The following is a 24,194-nucleotide window of genomic DNA, read 5'->3' as shown; positions in this document are numbered from 1 at the left end:
GGTGGCCTTTTGAAAAAATAACCTAAAAATGGAACGGAAATTCCAACTTTAGCTTCAATTCATCACAAGGACAGTGAAACTACCCGGATGAAGATTCGATGCCGATTTGAAAGCTAGCTCTGAGCACTATTCTGCGATATAAGTTCTGGGAAGAAAAAAATTGAATGAAAATCTGCTCGATAAATAATCCTGAGAGTATGACCAACTTAAATTTCGTAGTTTTTATGATGTTTAATTTTCCTAAAACGTTTGAGTTTTTGTTTTAAATTCTAATGATTTCCAAAGCTTTCTTGAATATTTATATTTTCCAATAACTTTCTTACATTTTAAGGATTTCAAGTTTTTATTCTTGCATAAAAAATTTTATGCATAGGTTAAAATAATATCATTTGAATGGATTCGATGAAATTGCTTCCGATTTGAAAAGTGCAACTACTGGGAGCACAAGAAATGCAAAATTTATGACCTACGCTATCCATACTTTATACCGTATGTGCGACCATTGGAGCTTTTTGATTGACTTTCTCCTTTCTTTGCTACTGTCTTTGTCAATAGTTCAACATTGTGAATTCGATCTACTTTTTTACGACCTTCGTAAGCCATTTTTGTAATATCAATACTTTTTGCTCCCCTTGCTGGACAATTTACTTCGATTTCGCAAGAATCATACATTTATGTTAATAATGATTTGAGGAAGCAAATTCCGACTATTATCTGCATCATCGATTGTGGTTAACTAATCGTAGATTGATGACAGTATAGAGTTTTCCTCGTTCGGAATTGTCGGTCGTCCCGGTAAATCTACGGGCTCACTTTAAACACTAATTATCTCAGTACCGGTCTCAGCGGTTTGTCGGATCTCCGCTGAGAGCCGTGCTTCACGTGTTCCCCTTTCTTCGAATATATAGAGATACTTTGTAACTATTGTACCTGCGAACCAGCAAACGCCAATCATCCATTAGGGACGGTGTATAGAGGAGCTTATCCGTAAAGACACCTAAGCCGGGCTAGTTTGCGGCTAATCAACGCCAACGATAAAAAGTGGTAACCATGTGGTGGAAAGTAAAGTGCAGATGAAGGAGGGGAATTGGGTCAAAGACAACAGAATTGCCCATTCATGCACGCGACTGTTGCAGTGTAAAGGTAAACAAGTATGGCAGGCAGTCTGCTGCTATCTCGGGGGCGCATCAAGACCAAAAGTCGCGAGTCATCAGCGTCTCATCAAGCACATGTGTGTTAGCTGACGTGGAGATGTACTTGGACCCCGTACCACCATTCACCCATCCACCCCCAGGCCAGTTTTCGTCTTTGTTTGAGCCAAGAATCAAGCTAAACGAAACCGTTAACAATCACTAGAGGACTAATGGGACAGATGATAGTCACGAGATGTGACAACTTTTCGGCAGAAGCTTCCTCAAAACGAGACTCTTAAAATGTCCATTTTGATGGTAGATAATCACAGACTGATTGCCTGACTGTCTAACTGAATGAAATCCAACGATCTTGATTATTACCCTCCTGTGAAATGACGGTACGATTGACCGTCTGATGATCACTGTACGTCTATGTTGATGCGCTCGATCGCAATCACGCTATTTTAGAGTAAATCACAAGTTGAAATAGGGAACGTGGGACTAGCGATGTTCACACGACGAATGCTAGCGTGACAGATGATAGATATTTACAGAACTGAAATAGCTCACGGAGATATCTTCCCAAAGAGGGCACTTAGAGGGCAGTTGAGTAGTCAATATTGTTACTTTTCCCCCAGCAATCAAAACGCCTCGGGAAAGAACTACGCCGCATTTCCAACCTGTGATTATGATTAAGAGATGAACTCTACAATAATGACTCAATATGGCGTAACCTGCTAGCAAGGGCAAGAAAATTGAGTTAATGATTATGAGCCAGTGATGCAATGGGTGGTAACCATTAATTAAGTACTTAACACTTAATGGCTTAAAGTGCTAAATAGAGAGCAATTCCGAGCAATGGTGAAACAGGTTTCGATGTTAGATGAAGAGAATGTTGACTGTTGTGTTAAGAAAAAAAAATATTATCTTTAAAATAAAACACAAAAATTGTACAATACTTGGAGGTTTTCAAATTTTTGAAAATGTTGAATATCTTAATATCTTGAACATCATAAAACCCTTAAAAACTCCAAATTCTGGAAAATGTTGAAAATCCCAAGAATAAAAATCTTGCAAACCTAAAAAAAATTTAAAAGTTTCAGGAGCCACGAAAATTTTAAAAATCTTGAATATCATAAAAATTATTAAAATCTAAAAATCTAGAAAAACAAACAAAATTAAAATTTTAAACATCTTCAAAATTTTAAGAATCGAAAAATCTTGAAGAAACTTTTTAATATCTTAAAGCTTTTGAAAATCTTGTAAAACTTGAAAATTTTCGGATAAATTTCTTATTGAGCATCTTACTGCCGGTACCTGGATAACTGTCTCATAATGAAAAACAACATGTTGAGAAAACGGCGATTAAATATTATCCTAGAATTTTCTGATTTTCAGCTATTTTAAGCAATTACATCCAAAACAAATGACCAGAACAGTTTAATGACACCACAAGTTTAACGTTGAGAACAGAAAACCATGGGTGGAATTGGTTTTACATTATATAACTTGAAAAAAAAAACACAACATTAGTCTAGTTGATTGAATGACATACTTTTATATGCCTAAAATTATCCGATATACACTAATCAGGAGCAAAATTATATGTTCGCAGTTTGTACCAGTTTGTACTTTCAACCAGGCTTTGTATTGCTCATCTTCATCTTAAAGAGAAAACAGTTTTCTTCCCTCTTAACAACTGTGAGCTTACATTCAATGTGCATTACACCATCAGCTGTAGAGAGAGCGCAGAGTAATAGTTTCTCTGACGAAAAAACGCTCCTAATTTGACAGAGCAAAAACCCAGTGAAACTCTTGTAAATTGCTTATCCGCGCACGCAAGAAAAGTGAAATAAATTGCTCGGCGATCAACTGAGCATTGCGTTACCGTTCTCATCGCTCTGGGGTGCGGTGTAAACAGTATAAAATCGAACTTTCTGCAGAATACGCACCCATGGTGAGTTGTGAATCTTCCTATAATATTAAATTCGAAAACGGTTAGGATGTGGCTTCAATGTGAACCTAAATGTTTTAATATTTGGCCAACTTCTCTTCAAGTAAAGGAGAAGCTAACGAAAACTACTCCCTCTTAAACTGAGAGAGCAAATAAATGTTTATCCCTAACACGTGATGATAAGGAGTGAAAAGTAACTCTGCGACTGAAATACTCTACGCCTAAATGTGGATAATTACTCACTCTGTGTGAGAGAAAGTCTAGTTCTCCAAGGGGTTTGGCAGGTAGAAAAGGAAATTTGGGAAAAAATCAAGAGAACGGAAGAAGCCTGCTTTCAACATGGGACAAACACAACTTGGTATTTTTTCCATGTACAAAAGTATCACTTTCAGATTCAGAAATATGATAACAATTAAGTCGATTCCCGATGATAACTCAAAAGTGACCAAATTCAATATAAAACAGTTATGCGGGTACCGGCAGCTTAGTACAAGTTGGACAGGACAACAGGGTTACAGATTAAGCCAAACTACACCTCGTTGCAACTTTGCGGTCAATAGGGCTTTGTTCAAATTATTACAACAACAGCAAAAACTCCTTAATATTGGTCTCACCTGCTCAGTTCCCGCAAAACCAAACACTGAAACAGGTATCGATAATTGCAAATTTTCTTCAACACGATCTAGTGAAGTACGCCAATTTTTTTCAAATACTACTAAGACGATTCCACGCCATTAAGACTCATCTAATACAATTATCATTAGAGTGGGGAAAAGTGGTCCATTTTCCAGAACCAAGATTTATTGGTTTCTTTTGAGGCCCCAAACAACCCTTAACTTACTCGAAGTCGATTGGTTTTGTCTCTGCTTGGCGCATTGCATTTCAAATTTGTATTTAAATATATATGGGAAAACCTACTTTTTTGCATTTACCTTTCTAAAGAGCTCAATAATGCTCTAATAATGCACTACATTACGATAAAGTATAGCATTTTAGATGCCTAACAACTTTGCAGAAGACACTGAAGAACCAGAATGTCCCTAAGAAGAGCTATAGCTGTTTAAAGTTGAACATGTCGATTTTAATGCAGAAAATCTTGTTTTCTGCCAACATTACCAATGTACCGGCGTCAGTAGGATTCCCATCAGAAGTAACCTGTCGTCACGAGTTTAAAGCTGGATCAAGCAAACAAACTTAGGTCAATATTCTAGACGTAGGTAGAATTTACAACGTGTTTCAGAGGTTACTTCTGATGGAAATCTGACAGACTTCGGTACACTGGCAGTGTTGGCAGAAAAATTATTTGCAACATAAATTTCTTAACTTTCATACTCAACTTTGAACAGCTCTAGTTTTTTTTGGGACACCCTACTTCTTTAGTGTCTTCGACCAACAACTGACATCAAAAAACCTACCGTTTGAAGTCATTAAATCTATGGTTTGAGCCATTTTGAGCTCTTTAGAATGGAAAATGCAAAAAAGTTGGTTTTCCATACAAATCTCCATATAAATTTGAAATGCGATGCGGCAAGCGAAGACAAAACCAATCGACTTACGATAAATTTAGAATTGTTTGGGGCCCCAAATAGAACAACATAAATTTGGTTCTGGCTTTCTGCTATCAAGTTTCGTTTTTTTTTTTTTCATATAACGATTCCCCACCCTAATAATCATTGCACGACAAACAAGTTTTCTACTTAAAAGCTGACCAGGGGGGATGTTTTAGCATGGAGACAATTGACTTTGATGAACAGAAGATCCAGAAGTCTGATAACGGCCCATACTTTAATCTGTGAACTAATCCACTGCACAGTAGTCGCTAGCATTCAAATTGCTCACATTATTGCGTTATGCAACAAAAGCCATAACCTTAGCCAGAACTTAGGAGAAACCCCAAAGGATTTTGGAATTTTGTCAACTCCAAACGAAAATGTTCATCGGTGCCTGTAAATGTTCGCTTGGATGACTTAAGCAGGTATTAGACGAAGCAAATATTTGCTATTTTTCAATACAGATTTCATTTTGTGCAAATAAAAATCGTACCAAAAATAGCAAATATTTGCGTCGTCTAATACCTGCTTTAGACTCGACTTCAGAATCGGAATCGTGTGAGCTTTTTGCAACTTTTTACGCATTAGTGTTTGCTGATAGAGTTGCCTCCGATGCCGAGGCGGATATTGCGGTGGCTGATGTTCCGGCCGATTTGATTGATTTGGCAACATTTGAAATTACCACTGACTTGATAATGGATGCCGCAAAGAAACTTAAGCGATCTTATACTCCGGGGCCCGATGGCATCCCCGCTATAGTTATAAGCCGTTGTGCAAATGCGCTAGTAAACCCACCTCGCTGCATTTTCAACAAGTCGTTCGAGCAACGGAAATTCCCCGAGATATGGAAACAATCTTTTATGTTCTCAGATCAAAAATCTGGTGATCGTCAAAATGTCAGAAATTATCAAGACATAACTAGTCTCTCAGCTGGTTCTAAGTTGTTCGAGATTATTGTTAGTAACGTAATGCTCCATTCCACTAAGAATTACATCTCTACCGCGCAACATGGTTTCATGCCGAACCGCTCAGTTCATAGTAACTCACTGGAATTTACTTCGATGTGCATTTCACATATCGAACAAAAAGCGCAAGCTGATGCCATCTGAACTGAATTGAGGGCAGCTTTCGATCGTATTGACCATAACATATTTTTGCGTAAAATGTCACGGCTTGGAGCATCGAGTCCACTTGTGGAATGGTTAAGTTCGTATTTATGTGGAAGAATACTGCGTGTGAAACTTCATTCGTGTGTCTCTTCGCAATTCACTAATAAATCGGGAGTTCCGCAAGGGAGCAATACGGGGCCTTTGCTTTTCGATATTTTCTTCAATGATGCCATGCTACGGTTAGGTGTTGGCTGTAGGTTGGTATATGCGGATGATCTAAAGCTATATCTGGTAGTTCGTACAATCGACGATTGTCGTCGTTTGCAACATTTGCTGAATACATTCATCGAGTGGTGCTATAAGAACTGGCTGATAACACAGTGCAACAAAAATTGACTTTTTTTTCTGCCTTAGCTTCTATATATAATATTTTTTTGTATTTTTATGCAAAACTAAATTTCCCCGAGTTTGAACATATTTCAACTTAAGGGGCAACAATGGCGCCATTTTGAATTTTTGAGAAACCGGTAATTTTTGTGGTTTTTTCGACGCCATTTTGTTTTGAAGCCAAATATCAAAATTCTAAGAGTTTGTCCATATATTAGCATCTTTTTACCCATATTTTGAAAAAAAAAACAGATCTGAAATCGGACATAAACTGAGCTCAAAACGGTGATTCTACGAAACCGGGTTTGGCATAGTTTTAATATATTTCACAGAGCAAAATAATATCGATTATTTCTGAGCATTAATGGTAATTCGCTAATATCTTAAAGTGATAGTCAAATTATATCTTATTTTGATTAAAAAAGTCTCAGGAATCGAATGGTAGGTGTCTGATCTACGTAAAATGTCAGAAAACAAACCTATTTTAGTATTGTAGGGGAATTGGGGCAAAATAGACATTTTGCTGACATTTTACATTGATCAGACACCTACCATTCGATTTCTGAGACTTTTTTACTCAAAATAAGATATAATTTGACTATCACTTTAAGATATTAGCGAATTACCATTAATACTCAGAAATAATCGATATTATTTTGCTTTGTGAAATATACTAAAACTATGCCAAAACCGGTTTCGTAGAATCACCGTTTTGAGCTCAGTTATTGTCCGATTTAAGATCTGTTATTTTCAAAAGATGGCTGAAAGGATTCTAATATGTGAACAAACTCTTAGAATTTTGATATTTGGTCTTGAAACAAAATGGCGTCAAAAAAACCTCAAAAATTTCCAGTTTCTCAAAAATTCAAAATAACGCCATTGTTGCCCCTTAAGTTGAAATATGTTCAAACTCCGGGAACTTTATTTTCGCATCAAACTTCATCAAAAAATCATAAATAAAAAAAAATTGTTGCACTGTGTAATTAGTAATGGAAAATGTGAGGTAATGACATTCCACCGCATTTTAAATTCGATCATATTCGAATACAGCATTGATGGACTTGAGCTGAGAAGAGTTGACTGTGTTTGCGACCTTGGTATTCAGCTCGACGCTAAACTCACCAAAAGACCACGAGGGGTGGGAGGGGGGGTACGGGGGGTATAAAAAGTGATCAAAATATGACCACGTGGTTTTGGAACGGTCCCTTAACTTGGTGTCTACGGATCGAACGTGTGCAGAAGAGATTTGTCCGACTGGCTTTACGTGACCTTCCCTGGCGTGATCCGGAAAATTTTCCTCCGTATCCTGACCGCTGTCGATTACTTGGCCTCGACACGCTCGAACGTCGTCGCCAAATCCAGCCAGCTGCATCTGTTGCCAAAATATTGAATGGCGAAATAGATTCGCCGGAGCTCTTGTTCCAGCTAAACTTCCGTGCTTCTAAACGTTCCTTACGTTCAACTGGCCTACTACAAACCGCATTCCATCAGACGTCGTTTGGATTTAACGAACGTATAACCGCTGCAATCAGGACCTTCACAAGCGTAGAAGATTTGTTTGAGTTTGGCGAACCATCCCGCAAATTTGTGAATAAGTTGAAAAGTTCGAATATTTTGTAAACTTGACACTATTTTTTTTATTTATTAAGACTACAGACTGTCAGATAAATTATTGAATAAAATTAAAATTAAAATTAAATTAAAAACTTACTAGGGGAACTGCTCCATTATTCATCTCAGCCCATATATTCATCTCATACAACATGAAAACACAATTGAAAACAGGAAAAAACGCATAATTTCTAACTAAACCAATCTGCTAATCCATGGAATAGATTCTTCTTAGTTCACTTGAGATTTCTCATAAAGTAGAATCCTCAAAAACTCATTTCCCCTAAATTTGATATTATAGTCGGGCATCTGCACTCGAAAACTCATTTAATTCAATCACCTACCTCAGATAACAAAATCCGCGCATTGTTCTGTACGGCTACAACGGGACTCGTTCAGCAGCCAATCAAAGTGGTTTTCATCACTAGCGGACCACTTTTTATTTTAATCACAAAACAAAAACACTCACTACACTAAGAATATTTTAATCTTTGAAATGTTCACCTCAAATTTCCAAAAACAAGCTTGAATTAGTAAAAATACATGAGATGAATTTCTACAATTCCTAAATTTCAACTGTATGTATTTTCATCTCTTTTCACTGCGTTGAACAAAATCAAAAGTTGCCAAATCAGTTTTTGTTAATACGAAAAAATCATACTGAAATGTTGAATTATTTCGACATAATTAACATAAATCGACAGCACTGCAGTGGTTACCTAGGTTACCAATTTTGCACGCAAACAACTACAGCGGATATCTAGGTAACCTACTACGATGGGCTGCGGCTACGTTCATTCATGACAATGTGATTCATTCATGATTACCAGTGTGATGAGTATGGGGGCGTCGTGAGATAAATAATTGAGCAGTGATTTAAGTTTTGAGATGGATATGGAAGCGCTGTGAAAAATGATTTGTTTTACAAAATACAGCATAAATCTAGCTAATTTTACTAAATATACAATGCTGAACGATTCCATCAGAGCAAGTAAGCGTATTTTGTTTATTAATTAAATGATTTCGTGAAAATTTGGTGTTTGATCCGTGCACTCTTCGTGAATATCGACTTAATGAGATGAATAATGGAGCAGTTCTCCTATTTAAAGAATGTCCAAAATCACAAATGTAGAAATGGTTTGATATATATTTTTTCAATTTATTTATTCATTAAATCATCATCAACAGGCAACAGATGTCCCAATGAAGGTTGAGTATCTTGAACTAAAAACAGTCACGATCGCTTTAATACAATACAATACAATACAATACAAAATAAAACAATAACAATTTTCTTATTTGTCATCTATCTTCTAAACATACAAAAATGCAGCTTTGTCTGTCTGTCTGATCCTTAAAGGTTTGGAAACCACTCTGATCCGATCGGCGTGAAATTTTGTATGTAGGGGTTTGGGGTCGAGAAAGGTGACTAAGATAGTTCGAGACCCCTCCCTCTTCTGGAAGAAAGGGGTCACATACAAATGAAACACAAATTTCTGCACACCACGAGAAATGACCAACTGAATGGAGCCAAACTTGGTGAATGTTTTTACTTACTTTACTTTACTTTACTTTTAAGGCGACAGACCGATTATTGATCCAGTGCCGAATCCAGAATACGTCGCCATGTTCCTCGGTCTTGGGCTGCTATCCTCCAATCGCCCCTAACACCTATTTCGCGTGCATCCTCGTCGACAACACACATCCAACGAGTGCGGAATCTACCCCGAAGTCGACGACCTCTATCGGGATTCCTGCTAAATATAGCCTTCGCTTGACGCTCATCCGGCATTCTCGCTACATGCCCAGCCCACTGAAGCCTGCCGTGTTTTATCCGTTTGACTATATCCGCCGATTTGTATGCCTGGTATACTTCATGGTTCATGCGTCTGCGCCAAACACCATTTTCTAGTTTGCCGCCAAGGATTGAACGCAAAATCCTACGCTCAAAAACACCAAGAGCTCGCCAATCAGCCTCTTTCAGCGTCCATGATTTATGGCCGTAGAGAGCCACCGGAAGAATCAGAGCGTGCAAGTTTAGTACGGATTTGCAGACTGCGGGACCTTAGCTGGTTACGTAGTCCGTAAAAGGCCCTGTTTGCAGCTGCTATCCGCCTCTTTATCTCACGGCTCACCTAATTGTCACATGTCACTAATGTTCCCAGGTAAATAAATTCGTCGACTACTCCGAATGTTTTCCCATCTAGCACCACCGCATCACCAACCTCCGACGGACTACCACGCACTCTGCCAGCCACCATGTATTTCGTTTTGGCAGAGTTTATGACAAGCCCTAATCTCGCAGCTTCCCTCCTGAGAGGTCCGAAGGCCTCTTCCACAGCTCTACGGTTGATACCAATGATGTCGATATCGTCCGCAAAACCGAGAAGCATGTGCTACTTCGTAATGATGGTGCCGCTTCTCTGCACACCAGCCCTCCGTATAGCACCTTCCAATGCGATGTTGAACAATAAGTTCGACAGCCCTTCACCCTGCTTCAAACCATCTAACGTCACGAAAGAGTTTGATATCTCACCGGCTTTCCCGACGCTTGATGTAGAACCTTCAAGGGTGGCACGTATCAGCCTAATCAGCTTTGTTGGGAAGCCATGTTCGATCATAATCTGCCATAACTCATTTCTCTCAACTGAATCGTACGCTGCCCTGAAGTCTATGAACAGATGGTGCGTCTGCAAGTTGAATTCTCGAAATTTATCGAGGATTTGTCGCAAGGTAAACATTTGGCCGTCGTGGAGCGTCCCCCTCGAAAACCGCATTGGTACTCGCCAACAAAGGTCTCCTGGAACGGCCTCAGTCTGTGGAACAGGATGCGGGAGAGACTTTTGTACACGGTATTGAGAAGAGTTATGCCCCGATAATTGCTACAGTCCAGGCGATGACCTTTATGTAGATCGGGCATATGAGACCTTCCAATCAGTCCGATGGCAATTCTTCATCAGACCACACTCTCAGCATGATCCGATGGATGGCACGATACAGCTGTTCGCTCCCGACTTTGAAGAGTTCGGCGGGAATGCCGTCCTTCCCAGCTGCCTTGCAGATTCTCAGCTCTTTCACTGTTTTCTTCACCTCATCCATGGATGGTGGATCCACAGTTTGACCATCATTCTCAATAGTCATCCTGTTCCTTTCGACTCCACTGTTTCCCTCACCGTTCAACAGCACACTGAAGTGTTCCTTGCAACGCCTGGCCACCTCTGTTTTATCGGTTATCAGGTTCTCCTCCCTATCGTTGCACATGACAGGGGCTGACATGATTCGATTCCTGATTCCGTTCCGTGGATGTGCCTCCACTGTTCATTCAGGTTCCCTTCAACTCTTTCCTCAATCCGTTCATCAGCCTTCTGTGAGTACTCTGCAGCCACTCCTTCAGTTGATAGCCGCTGGATGTTCAACTGCATCCTCCTCGTCGCCTTGGATTTCAACACGTTGGACAGCCGGGCGCGGATTTTGGCTACTACCAGATAGTGATCAGAGTCAACGTTCGGTCCTCTGAACGACCTCACGTCTGTAACGTCTGAAAAGTGCCGTCCATCAATCAGAACGTGGTCAATTTGAGAGCAAAGCTCTCCATTCGGGTGCATCCAGGTGTGCTCACGTATGTTCCGGCGTGCAAAATAAGTGCCACAGATCGCCATCCCCCTAGCTGCAGCGAAATTAACAAGCCTCAGGCCATTGTCGTTCGTAGTAGAGTGGAAGCTTTCCCTACCAGTTACGGGGCGGAAGAAGTCTTCCTGCCCGACCTGTGCATTTGCATCTCCGATGACAATCTTTATATCGTGTCCTGGGCACTCATTTTATGTTTTTTCCAGGAGCTCATAGAGCTCCTCCATTTCGTCATCGGGTTTCTCGTTGGTCGGTGCGTACACATTTATTAGGCTGTAGTTGAAGAATTTGCCCTTGATTCTCAACACGCATATACGGTCAATGATCGGCCTCCATCTAATGACACGCTTCATCTGTTTTCCAATTAGCACGAAACCAACTCCTCTTTCTGCTTTCACGCCGCCGCTATAGTAGATGTGGTACTTAAATGAAGTGTCCGCAATAGGATCTACTGCTCGGAATTCGCGTTCTCCCGATTTCGGGTGAATGTTTTTAAAGGTAACAAATATGTCCATAATAGTTCGACAATCCTCCTTTTTCTGGAAGGGAGGGGTTTCCTACAAATGAAACACAAATTTCTGCACATCTCGAGAAAGAATGAAGTTAATGGAAGCAAATTCGATACGTTGAGCTATTGGAGAACAAAAAAAATTTTCTGCTTCCCTAAAAAACAAATTTCTCCACAACTCAAGAACTTATTAAGTAAATAGAACCAAATTTGGCATGTGGAGGTTTTCGGTAGCAAAAAATATTTTCATGTTGGTTCGACACCCCTCCCACTTCTGGCTGGGAGGGCTCCTGTACAAATCAAACATAACATATAAATTTCTATGGTGGTTCGACAGTCCTCCGTACTCTGTAAGGGGAGGGAGGTCTCCCATACAAGTTAAATAGCGGTTTCAACCAGGTTTCTCGGGAAACAGCCTAAAATGGTAGGGTCAATGCACAGGAGCCAAAACTTGACTTCAGACGCCATTGTTAGATTTAAAATGGAAACTTTTGTATTCTAATATGGGTATTTTCCGAGAGTCGTGATGCACTGAAGCCACAAGTCGACTTCAGACAACATATTGAATTGTAAGATGACTTCCGGAAAATAGCTGAAAATGACCGATTTTCTCCTCAATATGATTATATATGGAACCAGAATGATATACAGGAGCTAAAATCGACTACAGACAACATTTTAAATTTGAGGATGGCGACTACTGGTTTCTGGAAAACAGCCAAAAATGACCAATATGAGTATCCCTGGTACCAGAATGATGCAAGGAGCTAAAAATTGACTTCAGACACCATTTTGAATTGTAAGATGGCAACTTCTGGGAAGCAACCGAAGGTGACCGAATACTACTCAATATGGATATTTTCGTAATCTAGATGATGCCCAGAAGCCAACCATTGACCTCGGACACCATTTTGAATTCAAAGATGACCACTTTCAGTTTTTGGAAAACAACCGAAATAACTGAATACCACCCAATACGGGTATTTCCGGAATCAGATTAATGCCTGAAAACAGTTGAAAATAACCAATATGGATGTTTTCAGAATAGCTCTACTAACAATATTGATTTTATCAAAGTTTTATAGCACTTAATACAGCCAAAATAGCACTGTAAAACTTTGATGAAACCAGTTTTGTTACTTGGGAGAGGTGATGTACAAAAGCCAAAAGTCGAGGATGTTTTCATTCCGATAAAACCAATCATTTTAAACGATTTGTCCTTTGACTTTGATCATATCCTATGGCAGATTCGTCGTGTATTTGCAGACTATAAACAAATCGCAAGGAATCAATGAATTTGGAATGTTCAAAATTATTTATTTAAACACAAAACTAGGCGGGACGAAGTTTGCCGGTTCAGCTTGTTTGTAATGAAAAATATAGAAAATTTACTGCAGCTTGTATCTTTGTATCACGCGATAAATTAGAATCGAAGATGGCCGCTTCTCTGCCAAAGGCTCGCTGTATATCGACTATAGCGCTATTTTGTGCATAGTTAGTGCATTGAAAGAGTATCCTCAGCATAGTATTATTCCGCAATGACCTAGGTCGTACGTTCAGATTGGTTGCCCTCACATCGGCAACAAACAATCCAAGTGAATCAGTCAGCATCAGCGCTTATAACTCGGCAAACGAAACTGGTTTCGCTGATAGCAAACATGCCGTTTAAACGGTAGTTTGTTATCCAAGATGAGATAATTGAATTTCGGTACCACAGAGCTTATAGTTGAAGATTACAGGATGACAAATGCGAGCAAAGGAAATCACAGAGCATTTCGCAGGATTAACAAGCATATAGTTAAGGTTGCACCAATTCATAAAGGCGTCAAATTCACGCTGGCGGCAGATCGCATACACCATGGAACGAATTTTCACGTGAATTTTCAAATCGTCAGCGACTAATAAACGCGCGTATTTAGGTACGTAATTAACAAAATTGAAGTACAACCGGAATATTAACGGTCCCAAGTGGCTGCCTTGTGGGATTCCGGATGAGGCTAAAAATGCATTTGCTTGAAAATCATCGATTGTTACAATCATTTTTCGACCGATAAGGTAGGAATAGCACCAACATAATACACAGCCACTGATGCCGAGTTTTTCGAGTGTGGTAATAGCGTGATTAATTTTGCCAAACGCCACAGACAATTCAGTATAAATGACGTCCGTTTGAGCGCGATCTTCCATGCTTTCCGCAACATACGATGTGAGACACAAGTGACTTGAAGTTGTTGATCTACCCGAGACGAATCCGTATTTATCCTCGCTCAGGTATTCATTGCAGTGGGACAGCAAAAGAGTCATAATAACAAGCTCAAACAATTTGGAAATAGCACACAATAACGATGTGGTCTGCGTGGTTCTGTGGTTAGCGATGTCAGTCGGCTGCTCTCCCACACACGGTTGTGATGTCGATTCCCGATCAGGTCGGGGATCTTTTCGAGCTGGAAATTTTCTCGACTCAGCACTGGGGCACGGTGTATCGTTGTACGTATCCTACAACATGCAGAATGTAGCAAAAACAATATCGATAACGAATTCTCTCAACTAATTTAGTTGATCGAGACCGCTATTAGCCCTCCAGGCTAGCGTGTGATATTGTTTTTACACAATAACTGAAGTGGGGTTAGCATATTCTCAATATGGTTTTTGAAAACGCAGACGGAATCCCATCCGAGCCCGATTTTATCGATGATTTCAATATTAACCCTCTAGTGCCCAAATTAGTTTTTAGACGGACTTCCAAAAATCACTGTGAAGCTATTTAGAGGTCCAACTGAAGACTGCCTAGAGGCGGCATTGGGCACTAGAGGGTTAAGGCGGCTCGAGACAACATTGCTCCATCAATGTTGAGTCTGCTAAGACTAATTCCAACTATAAGCGGAACGTAGTGAGCAGCCTGGGTTACTAGGTTAGCCGAGATCACTTCGTTTCAAAAAGTATACGCGAATTTCTCAGTAAAGAGTTGGCAGACCATCTTCGGCTCTGAGGCAACCTTACCGTCGAGAGTCATAGTTTATGGTAGACTCGATTCCTTACGACGAAAGTTACGGTGAAGTTGAGATGTCGTCTAAAACAACTATGACTGGTCCTCTTGTACGCTGTGTTCATGTTTTCGTAGTGTGGAACGAAACTGCACTAAACCTTCAACAAGTGGAGCCCGCGGGTCATCCAAGGCTTACTGTTTAATGAACGAACTGTTTTGATAATATGTTTTCGTAATAATTCTTAAGGACGAGGAATCATGGAGGGTGGTGCCTTATTCGCTTGACCAAAGGTGATGGAGCGAGTGAAACAACAAAAGGAAACCTCCTGTACGCTGACGAAACAGAGATCATCATACCATGCAGATGTTGAGAAAAAATACGCCTAATAAAATTTTGTACAAAAAATTTTCTTGGTGTATTTGTTGCTCGCTTAAATACCTTTTGCACTGGGGAGGGACAAGGTCATGCGTAATACGCAAAATAAAACACAAAGGATGCTACGGATATCCGCATCCGTAAATGCAGAACATTCGCATGAAAATTGACATCCGCATCTACATCAGCATCCGTAATCACATATCCGCATCTGCAAATGTCTACAAAAGCACATTCGTAACATCCCTGATGCTATCCCACAGATTTTCTTTTACTTTGCCTTTAACCTTTGTGTACAACCAGAAAGTTTCCGACTATTTACGGGTCTACGATCGCAACGGAAAACTTCGGATTCAGGACCGAACAGCTGATGAGAGAGCGTACGCGAGTCGAGTCAGGTTTCGGTTAACACGATGACATTGTAGCAGTCGTCGAAAGCAGCCAGGAGCTAGTCGTTCATCTCGCCGGTCGACTGCTAAAAAATCAAGAAATTCATGAATAGTAGGAGTCTAGACATATTTTGACGCAATCAGTGGATATTATACATTTCGAACGCTCTCTCTCACGAATTCAAAAAAGATATGAAGTAAACAAAGACACCCCAGTCTACGGTATATCGAAATTTATTAATATCCTAAACATTTTCAAAATATCGAATATTACAATAAACTAAAATTTGTAATAATATTTTCAATACTTGAAAATCTTGAAGAATGAAGCTATCTTTAAAATCTCATCCTATTGGAACATTCTTTTCAAACTGAAAGCATATTGCAGAACAAAACATTTATTTATTCAGTTAAAAAAAACGATGAGTAGAATCTAAAGAATTTCTCCCGAAGGAGATGAAAGTTATTGAGAACAAAAATCTACCGTAATTTTTGGGCATTACAAATATTGCGCATGTCTCCTGCAAAAATCAATCCCTCTTCACATTATGCACTATCGAAAAAAGATCTTCCAACTTTGCATTAGGCCCAACCAGAATCCAATCATCGGAAAGAGTTCAATGCCTGCAAGCGACGAACCTCGCGCGCACGCGTATTGTTATTTGTATCCTTCCGAGCGCGAATGGAGAAATAAGAACATGGATATCCTCCGTGCGCATGCGGCCCAGTGTTATCGAAACCATTGCCCCTATAAGGAAGAGCCAAACCGTTATTCCGAAATCGTTTATTGCACTTATTTTACCCAAGGTTTTTTTTTTCTGTTCGAGCACGACGTGAGTAATACTACAATTTCACCAGCCAGCAAGCAAAGCGAACAGGAGGAGAGATTACCGAAAGTGATGCGCCACCAAAACGCACTGTAACCGAATCTCCATATCCCGACCGAGCAGTGCAGTGAGGGGCGCGAAAGCACAGTGCAAATTTATGGAGGAGGTGTGACTGCAATTATGCGCTTCAATGACTACGACGACGACGATGATGACGACGGCAAACCACGATGCGGCGGCCGTAAATCACGCCGCTGATTCTGCCCCGAGACACTAAGAAGGGCCAACGTGAGAGACCTAAATTGATTCTGTCATAAAGCGAGCTATAAAATCACCATCTGCCGTAACTAAAACGATAAGTCGCCGCCGGATAAAGTGTCGGATATGGCAGCAATCATCATCATCATCATCATTCGCATGATAACAACCCAACAAATTTTAAATGTAAACTGAGTGGAAAAACGAAACTCTAAAACTGCCACGCACATCCTTCACAGCGGGTAATTTGTCGACGAGATCTGCGAGTGCGAAAGCACATTCGTAGAAAATCTTGTACTAAAGGGGTCAGCGCAATGGGTTCCAGCTTGTCTATCACATCATAGAAATCAATCAGTTGCCTATAAATTTCCTAACGCGCTTTGTGCCCTCGCAATAAATAAATCAACTCACGCGTCCCGCACGCAGCCAGTATATATGGTAATCGAACATCGTCCGGCATCACGACTCTGGCTGTCTGCCTGTCCGGAGTCCTCACAGCAGCAGCAGCAGCACCAATCGATCGCACCGCCAAGCAGGAAGAACCTTGGGAAAACCTTCCACCGCTGGAATGCAACCGGCGATGTTTCAGTGTCTTATCTTGCTCCGTCCGGTCGCCGGTCGCGCTGTTGCCTGGTTGGTTGTTGTCATCATCTTGTTAGGGTTGACAAACCCACACACCCTTCGACCGCGCAGCGGTAACGACGGACTCAATCCTGTGGCCGATGATGTTACACAAAGACACACATTTTGCTTCGAACTTGAGTTTGGGCGCGGAAAACAAAATCCAAGCAAATGTTTTGTGGTATGTTCCCTCCCTCCGCTGGTGAACCCAGTTGCCTTTTGTCCGGTCGTCGTCTGCCATTATCAAGAATAGTCCCGGTATCCGTGTTTCTGTCAGTGCAACTCCGAACAGGGCGAAACACCACGCGGCAGGGACAACGCACGAGAGGACGCACGGCGTCGGTCGATCGGTCCGGCCGCTTGGCTTCGGTCGCAGTGGATTTCAGTTATAAATTTTATTTTATCATCTTTGTTCTGTCATTTATGCTGTCAGTATGAAAATATGCAATTTATCAGTTTAATTGTCAATATTTGATTCTTTCGTTCGCAATCCTGCCCAGTACGGATCGGAGAATCGAGTGGGAAAGTGGACGATTTTCTGCAGCGAAGGGAGTTAGTTTTTTTCCTTTTCTGCGTTCTCAAGCGATGCGAGAGAAAGACAACCGAACAGACGGACAGAGAGAAACAGCAGTCGCCTATCTTCCGATATCAGCATCTGCGACGACGGACGGACTGCGAGTACGAGTATGGTGTATATGGAAACGATTGAGTTCTTTTTTGGCATTTTACCAATGCGTCACAAAATCAGCAGCGTTGCTAAAGGGGGGCCGGACAACAGTCTCAAATCTCACAATAAACTGCGCCTGCTGTTAGGCAAGCAATTGCTTTTTAGAGGAGGAGTAAGCATGAGAGGAACGGCTAGAAAATATTACTTTTCCCCTGGTCTCATGTGCTCTATTGTTTCAAAGAAATAAGATTGTGTGCGAACATTGCGAGCAACGATTTTTTTAGAGATTATAAATTTTACATCCAATTTTACTACACATTGACAAAGCCCTCAAAAGCATGAACTTCGTTGTGTGAAAGAAAAAAACAAATGGCTAAAATCACCAAAAAGTCATTCCCATGAAGATGCCGAGCTGCTGTCGAATGCGACAGCCTCTTGTATGCTAACAAAGGATCAACCCTCCAACTCTTCATATGTGTGTTTGAATTTTCAATTCATCACCACTCTTCAGCTTGCAATCATCCTAACATTTACTTGCGACGCCCTTGTTACGTATTCAATCCTGGTAAAAGTCTTACCGCCCCGGTCGCAGACAAACCATTCTCCAGCGGCTTTCCATCGTCGATTCCGTTGGCCAAAGCCGATCGGTATGAATTTGTTGCTTAAACTATCTTTATTTTTGATTTTTATTTATTCGTGTAATAAATTAATAAATTTAAAACGTTCTCCTGCGCGGCCTCGCCACCCGACTGCACCAGAAGCCAATACCTCACTCGGTCAGAGCAAGACAGAGATGGAGTGATCGAGAAAGGGAGGAGGGAGAAATAATTTGCTCCTTACACAGGTTGGAACCTTTGAACCAAGAAGGGCCGTACATCTGTAGCGCACCAGGGAAACGTGAAAAAGATTAGCACCAACTGATTTTTTCCTTCCTCGTTTCGAGGCTTCAGCGCTGCTCTGCAATTGCGCGTCTCTTGCAAACCGATCGTGGGTCAGTGCGCTGCCTGCCAGGCGGGTGTCATTGCGGGATTTAATCGCCCTCGCGTACATTCACGCGCGGACTCTCGAAATTATGCTCATGCTCGTAATTTAAGCCATGTACCGGTACAGACCAGATAATGAAGATACTTTGGATGAAATTACACGCAATGATTGCCGCTTCGGGCCGTGTAGAGTCAGGCAGACCAGAACCAGGTATGGGCGAAACCGAGTGTATAGGAAAACGGAACGCGAGCCGATGGAGGTTATCAATGAGCGTTTTCAACTCGACATGCAGAGTTGCTGGGAAAATATTCGATTGCGATCGGGATGTCACAAAACGATGAGGGCACAACACCTACGAGCTACGGGGAAAATGTTTCTCAGATGCACGGGAAGATTTTTTCAGAGTCATGTTCTAATATCGCTTTGGCGTTGATGCTTGTCTTAGCGATTATCTCATTTCAACGGAACATGGCGTACAATATGGTCTCAAGACTCTTTTTAAGACTAGTAACTAACTTATAATAGATGCTCTAAAGCTTCTGTTAGGAGCATCATTTTTAATTCGACATTCAGTTTCAGAAATTTTATCGTAAGACTTTATGATTTCTCGAATCATAAGTTAATTTTGTTTTGACTGTTGAATTTTTTGACGGTTTGGTTTCATTTCACTTTCTAATTTATTTATTTTCTGAATTTTGGAAGATTTTGAGTTTTTGTTACTTTGATACTTTTCGACGTTTTAAATTTTTGGCTTTAACATTTTTTTATTCCGGAGATTTTTAATTATTTTTTTTATTTTTTAATGGTTTGATAGTTTTTGACTTTGTTTTAGACTGTGTAATGTTTGAAAATTTTCACTTTTCGACTCAACTTTTTGATTTTATGACTGATTTTTCACTTGATTTTTTTTGACTTGTTAAATTTATGGCTTTTTGACTTGAACATTTTTAGTTTCATTGATTTTTGTTTTGACTGTTTAGCGATTAGACATATTTGATTTTTGGATATTTCCTTTCCGATGTTTTAGACATTTTAGATTTGTTTGGCAACTTTTATCTATATTCCAATTCATTTATTTGGACATTTGACATTTAGATTTGTTGGCTATTTAACTTGAGGTCCATACAGGGCTGGCCACACAGTAACAAACGATTCGTCGAGTTCTGCTTTTTTCTCTTTCCCCGTTTCTTCGGTGATAGATAGTTCAACCACGAGCGGTGTGCGTGAGCGCGAGAGTGAAACATTTTTGACAGTCTAATAAGTTTTTCGCATGAAAGAAGAAAAATATTTTGATTATTAAAATTATCGTTTTAGAGAATATACTGTAGTGACGGAAGGAAAACAATGTTCTGTGTTAATACCTGAGGAGCAAAAGCTAAGCATTCCTTTACCAATGGATTGTTGACTGATTTTATTCTAATGACTGGTGTAAGCATTGTGTATTCCAATATGACAAAATAAGGTGGAATAGTGCAGTCGTGCGTAAGATGAAAAATGACTTAACGCAAAAATAAACATTTTTACCCCCCATCCACATATAAAACGAAGCGTAACGTTACCATCTACCTCCTCATATAAATCACGTAACGCAGTAAAGGAGTTTGCTAAATATATATGCTCTTTTTATGGAGTAGAAATATAACCTTTCCGGAGATTTTTGCTACGTAACGCTGAACTTACTTCCCCCCTCCCCTTCGTTACAATTCGTAACATTCAAGCAAACCCTCCTTCCCCCCAATGAGCGTTGCGTAGTTCATGAATGCCGACTAATGCTCTGATATAAATTCTTGTCTTTGGTCCGAGTGAGTTTTGCTCATCTAAGGGACAAATAACACAAACCTTACATTCCACCACAGTCGTGGAGATGCAGAAATAAACTCGGTCTCGGTCTGACCGTTTAGCTGGAGACTGTTCACCTGTCCCGAAAGATACTGATCGTTCGTCTTCGTAATGACTTCCCGCGCAACATTGTTGAATTCCATCACCTACCACGGTGACGCAAGCCTTTCCTTTTCGTCACAGTCGTGGGGATGCAGGGTTAGACTCGGTCTCAAAAAACAACGACTGTCACACCTCCCTCCTTACAACCTTCTTTCTGTCCCTAACGACCGTAACGACGCAGCCGGCGCCATTATCGATCTTTACAAAGCGGAAGCTATTGAATTGTTGTACATTGAAGATGGTAAATTAATCCCGAGTAACCATACACGTGGTTCTTTGTTCAACTTCACTAGTTCAGATCCATCACGGAGAAGTAACTACGAAATAAGTAGTCAAGTTCTAACTCAAGCTCAAGATTTGTTAACTATTTAACTTTTAGGTTTTTTTGATTTTTAGAATTTCTAACTTTTGCATTTTCTACTCATGCGGTTTTTGCTTATCAAATTTTCGAAAAGGAAATCATACTTTTACGAGTTTTCGATTTTTTTTTTGCGTCTACGACTTTCATGATCCTATCCTGATCCAATTTTTTTTTTCCTTAACTATTTCCTATTTGATATACATTTTAAAAGATTTTTGGGCATTCTATCATTTCGAATTTTTTATTTGGCGATTTTCGTCTTTGAACAGTTTCTTAATGTTTTACCTTTTTTTCGTTTCAAATTTATGACTAATACTTTTAAACTTTTTTATGTTTGTTGACTTCTTGACTTTTAGACTTTTTGATTATTTTTACGTAGAATTACGTTTTACGGAAACATACGGGTGCAAACATCGATAGCGTCACGAAATTGCTTAAAATTCTCAGTCAGTTTCCTTCATTCTCACAGCAATTGATTGGAAAATTAGCTGCGCGTCCCCCAAAACGCAGAAAATTTAAATTATGTGACGCTGACCATCGTAAAATTAAAAGACTCTCAGTATCAGTCTGAATCAAACTTAACAACAAATTACTACATTTCTTCCCTAGCACAGCCGACACTTAAGTTTACAGTCCAGGCTACTTCGCAAATCCATCCTGATCGACCATTTTCGATTTCGCTGAACAGATAGTACAGTTAGATAGACAGATAGTAGTAAATATTGTCATCTTCAATGTGTAAAAAGATTGGAATTTTTAAAGAAAAGAGATATTTAATATTTTGTGACAATTTGTAAAATTTGGTCCAAAAAAATTGTTACAGTCAAGGTTACATATTTCATTTTAGTGTGATTATTCGCCGCGTGCCGATAGCTCGTTCAATAAGGGATCATACTTGAATGACGTAGCATTCATGGGGGGAGGGGAGATTTCATCGTTTTGTGACAAGGGGGGGGGATGGGTTGGATTAAAATCGACGTAGCATTTATTTTGAAGGATTGATTTTTTTGCGTGAAAAGTGTATACTAAAAATAAATGTTTATTGCACAAAGTTCTGCAGCGAAAGCTGTCGAAAGTTTTTTTCTGTGGCATTCTGAAATCTTCTGTAGGCTCTGCTACATAAACAATCGCTTGGATTTCCAAATACACAATCTATTTTGCAAACAAAAATCGTTGTTTCTTTGTGGCTTTTAATAGTGAAAATTACAAGATACTCGTTTTTTTCAAGTGCAGGAATTAGTTTTTTTGCGAATTCCGGAACATTTTCTGTGTTTTCTACAGACATAGATCACACGAAGTTGTATAAACATCTTTCCTTCTCGTACCTAAATATAAACCATTCGAGCAGAAAACATTATTCTAGAGCGAAGTTAAAATCATATTGAATGCTGTCACAAGTGTATGAGTGATAAACAAATTGAATTAGACATGGTGATTATTTTTCAAGTAATATTTTTTGTAGTTAGAATCGGAGAGGGGGGAGTTTAATCAAATGCAACGTTTTTTTAGGGGGTGGGGGGTTTAAGTTTTGTGACCAAATGCTACGAGGGGGGAGGGGGGGTTTGAAAATCATGAAAAAAATGCTACGTCAATAAAGTATGTCCCCCAAGTACAATTTAGAGAAACAATGTATGACAAACCTTAAGTAGTACTACAAGTTTGCTGAATAGTGTAATACTCTAACTCTTAAGCCTAAATACGGGCTCTCACACTTCAGGCATAAGAGTTAGAGCATTGTTTTCTTCGACAAACTTAGAGCATTACTTAGGAAATGCAAATTTATCGTATATCATGTTTCAAAATTGTACTTGTGAAGTGAGCTATCGGCACGCGGCCAATCGAATTGACCCCCTAGTGCCCAGTGCCACCTTTAGACGGTCTCTAAAAAACTTCAATAAATACTTGAAAAATGTTTATAAAGATTCATAGTGATTTTACCGAAGTACATCTAAAAATTAACTTGGGCACTAGAGGGTTAAATTGACATCTCAGAATTGAATATGCAACCTTGGTTACAGTGTATATATTTTTTCTAGAACCGCAATTTTATTACCTACAATTTTGCTGAAGGCACCATTCAATCAAACTGTTTTTCTGATATAGAAAATTTTCCGGTAGACTCTTTTGAAATAGTAGTCGTGAGTCAACATGAACAGTGGATGTCATAAAATGACTTTGTTTTCAAAAAGGAAAAAGGAACTGTAGCAAATTTCAGCAAAATCGAAAATGACATGTGAAAAATAATTTTTTTTTTGTCAATTTTTCATGGAATGTCTCAGCTAGAGTGCAAAACGACACTCCCACCGGAAATATGACGCGCAACGAGCACCGATTTCAAATATCGCGCAGTCTTCCATAGCGATCGGTCCAACAGAGGAAACTGGATCATGCTCTGATGAATGTAGTTCACCTTCCACATCATTAGATTTTGGATCTCCCGTCTGTGTGGGTAGCACCACCATGCAAGCATGCCCGAAGCTTTATGAGAAGTAAACCATGAATCATGGAATAAGTAGATTAAAATCAAACTTCAATACATGCAAAGGAAAATATCGTTTTGTAGTGCTGTGGATAAAGTTGGGTTTTATCACTATCTGAAATATTTTTGATAGTGGCAGAAAAATGTTAACTACTTTACAATCCAATGATTTTGGGGCGCTAATTAGCACCATTGGTGTGTTTCAATAATGACACTCAGCAATTTTGTTTAATTCCTGGTCATTACCGATTGCCAATCATATAGGGGGACTGCTCCATTATTCATCTCATTAAGCCGACATTCACGAAGAATGCACGGATTAAACACCAAATTTTCACGAAATCATTGAACAACTAGCTAAATATGCTTACGTACTCCTATGGAAACGTTAAGCATTGTATGTTTAGTAAAATTAGCTAGATTTAT

General features: G+C 39.7%; 1 protein-coding gene across 2 annotated transcripts in view; it reads right to left on the bottom strand.

The window, feature by feature from the left end:
• LOC129729821 (tetratricopeptide repeat protein 28) overlaps positions 1–24,194 on the bottom strand; it is a 465,629-nt gene that overhangs the window by 320,184 nt on the left and 121,251 nt on the right. The gene's annotated exons all lie outside the window — the stretch shown is intronic.

This window comes from Wyeomyia smithii, chromosome 3, assembly GCF_029784165.1.
Source record: "Wyeomyia smithii strain HCP4-BCI-WySm-NY-G18 chromosome 3, ASM2978416v1, whole genome shotgun sequence".
Taxonomy (NCBI): Eukaryota; Metazoa; Arthropoda; class Insecta; order Diptera; family Culicidae; genus Wyeomyia; species Wyeomyia smithii.
The sequence above is the reverse complement of the archived record's forward strand: the minus strand, read 5'-3'. Positions and strand labels throughout refer to the sequence as shown.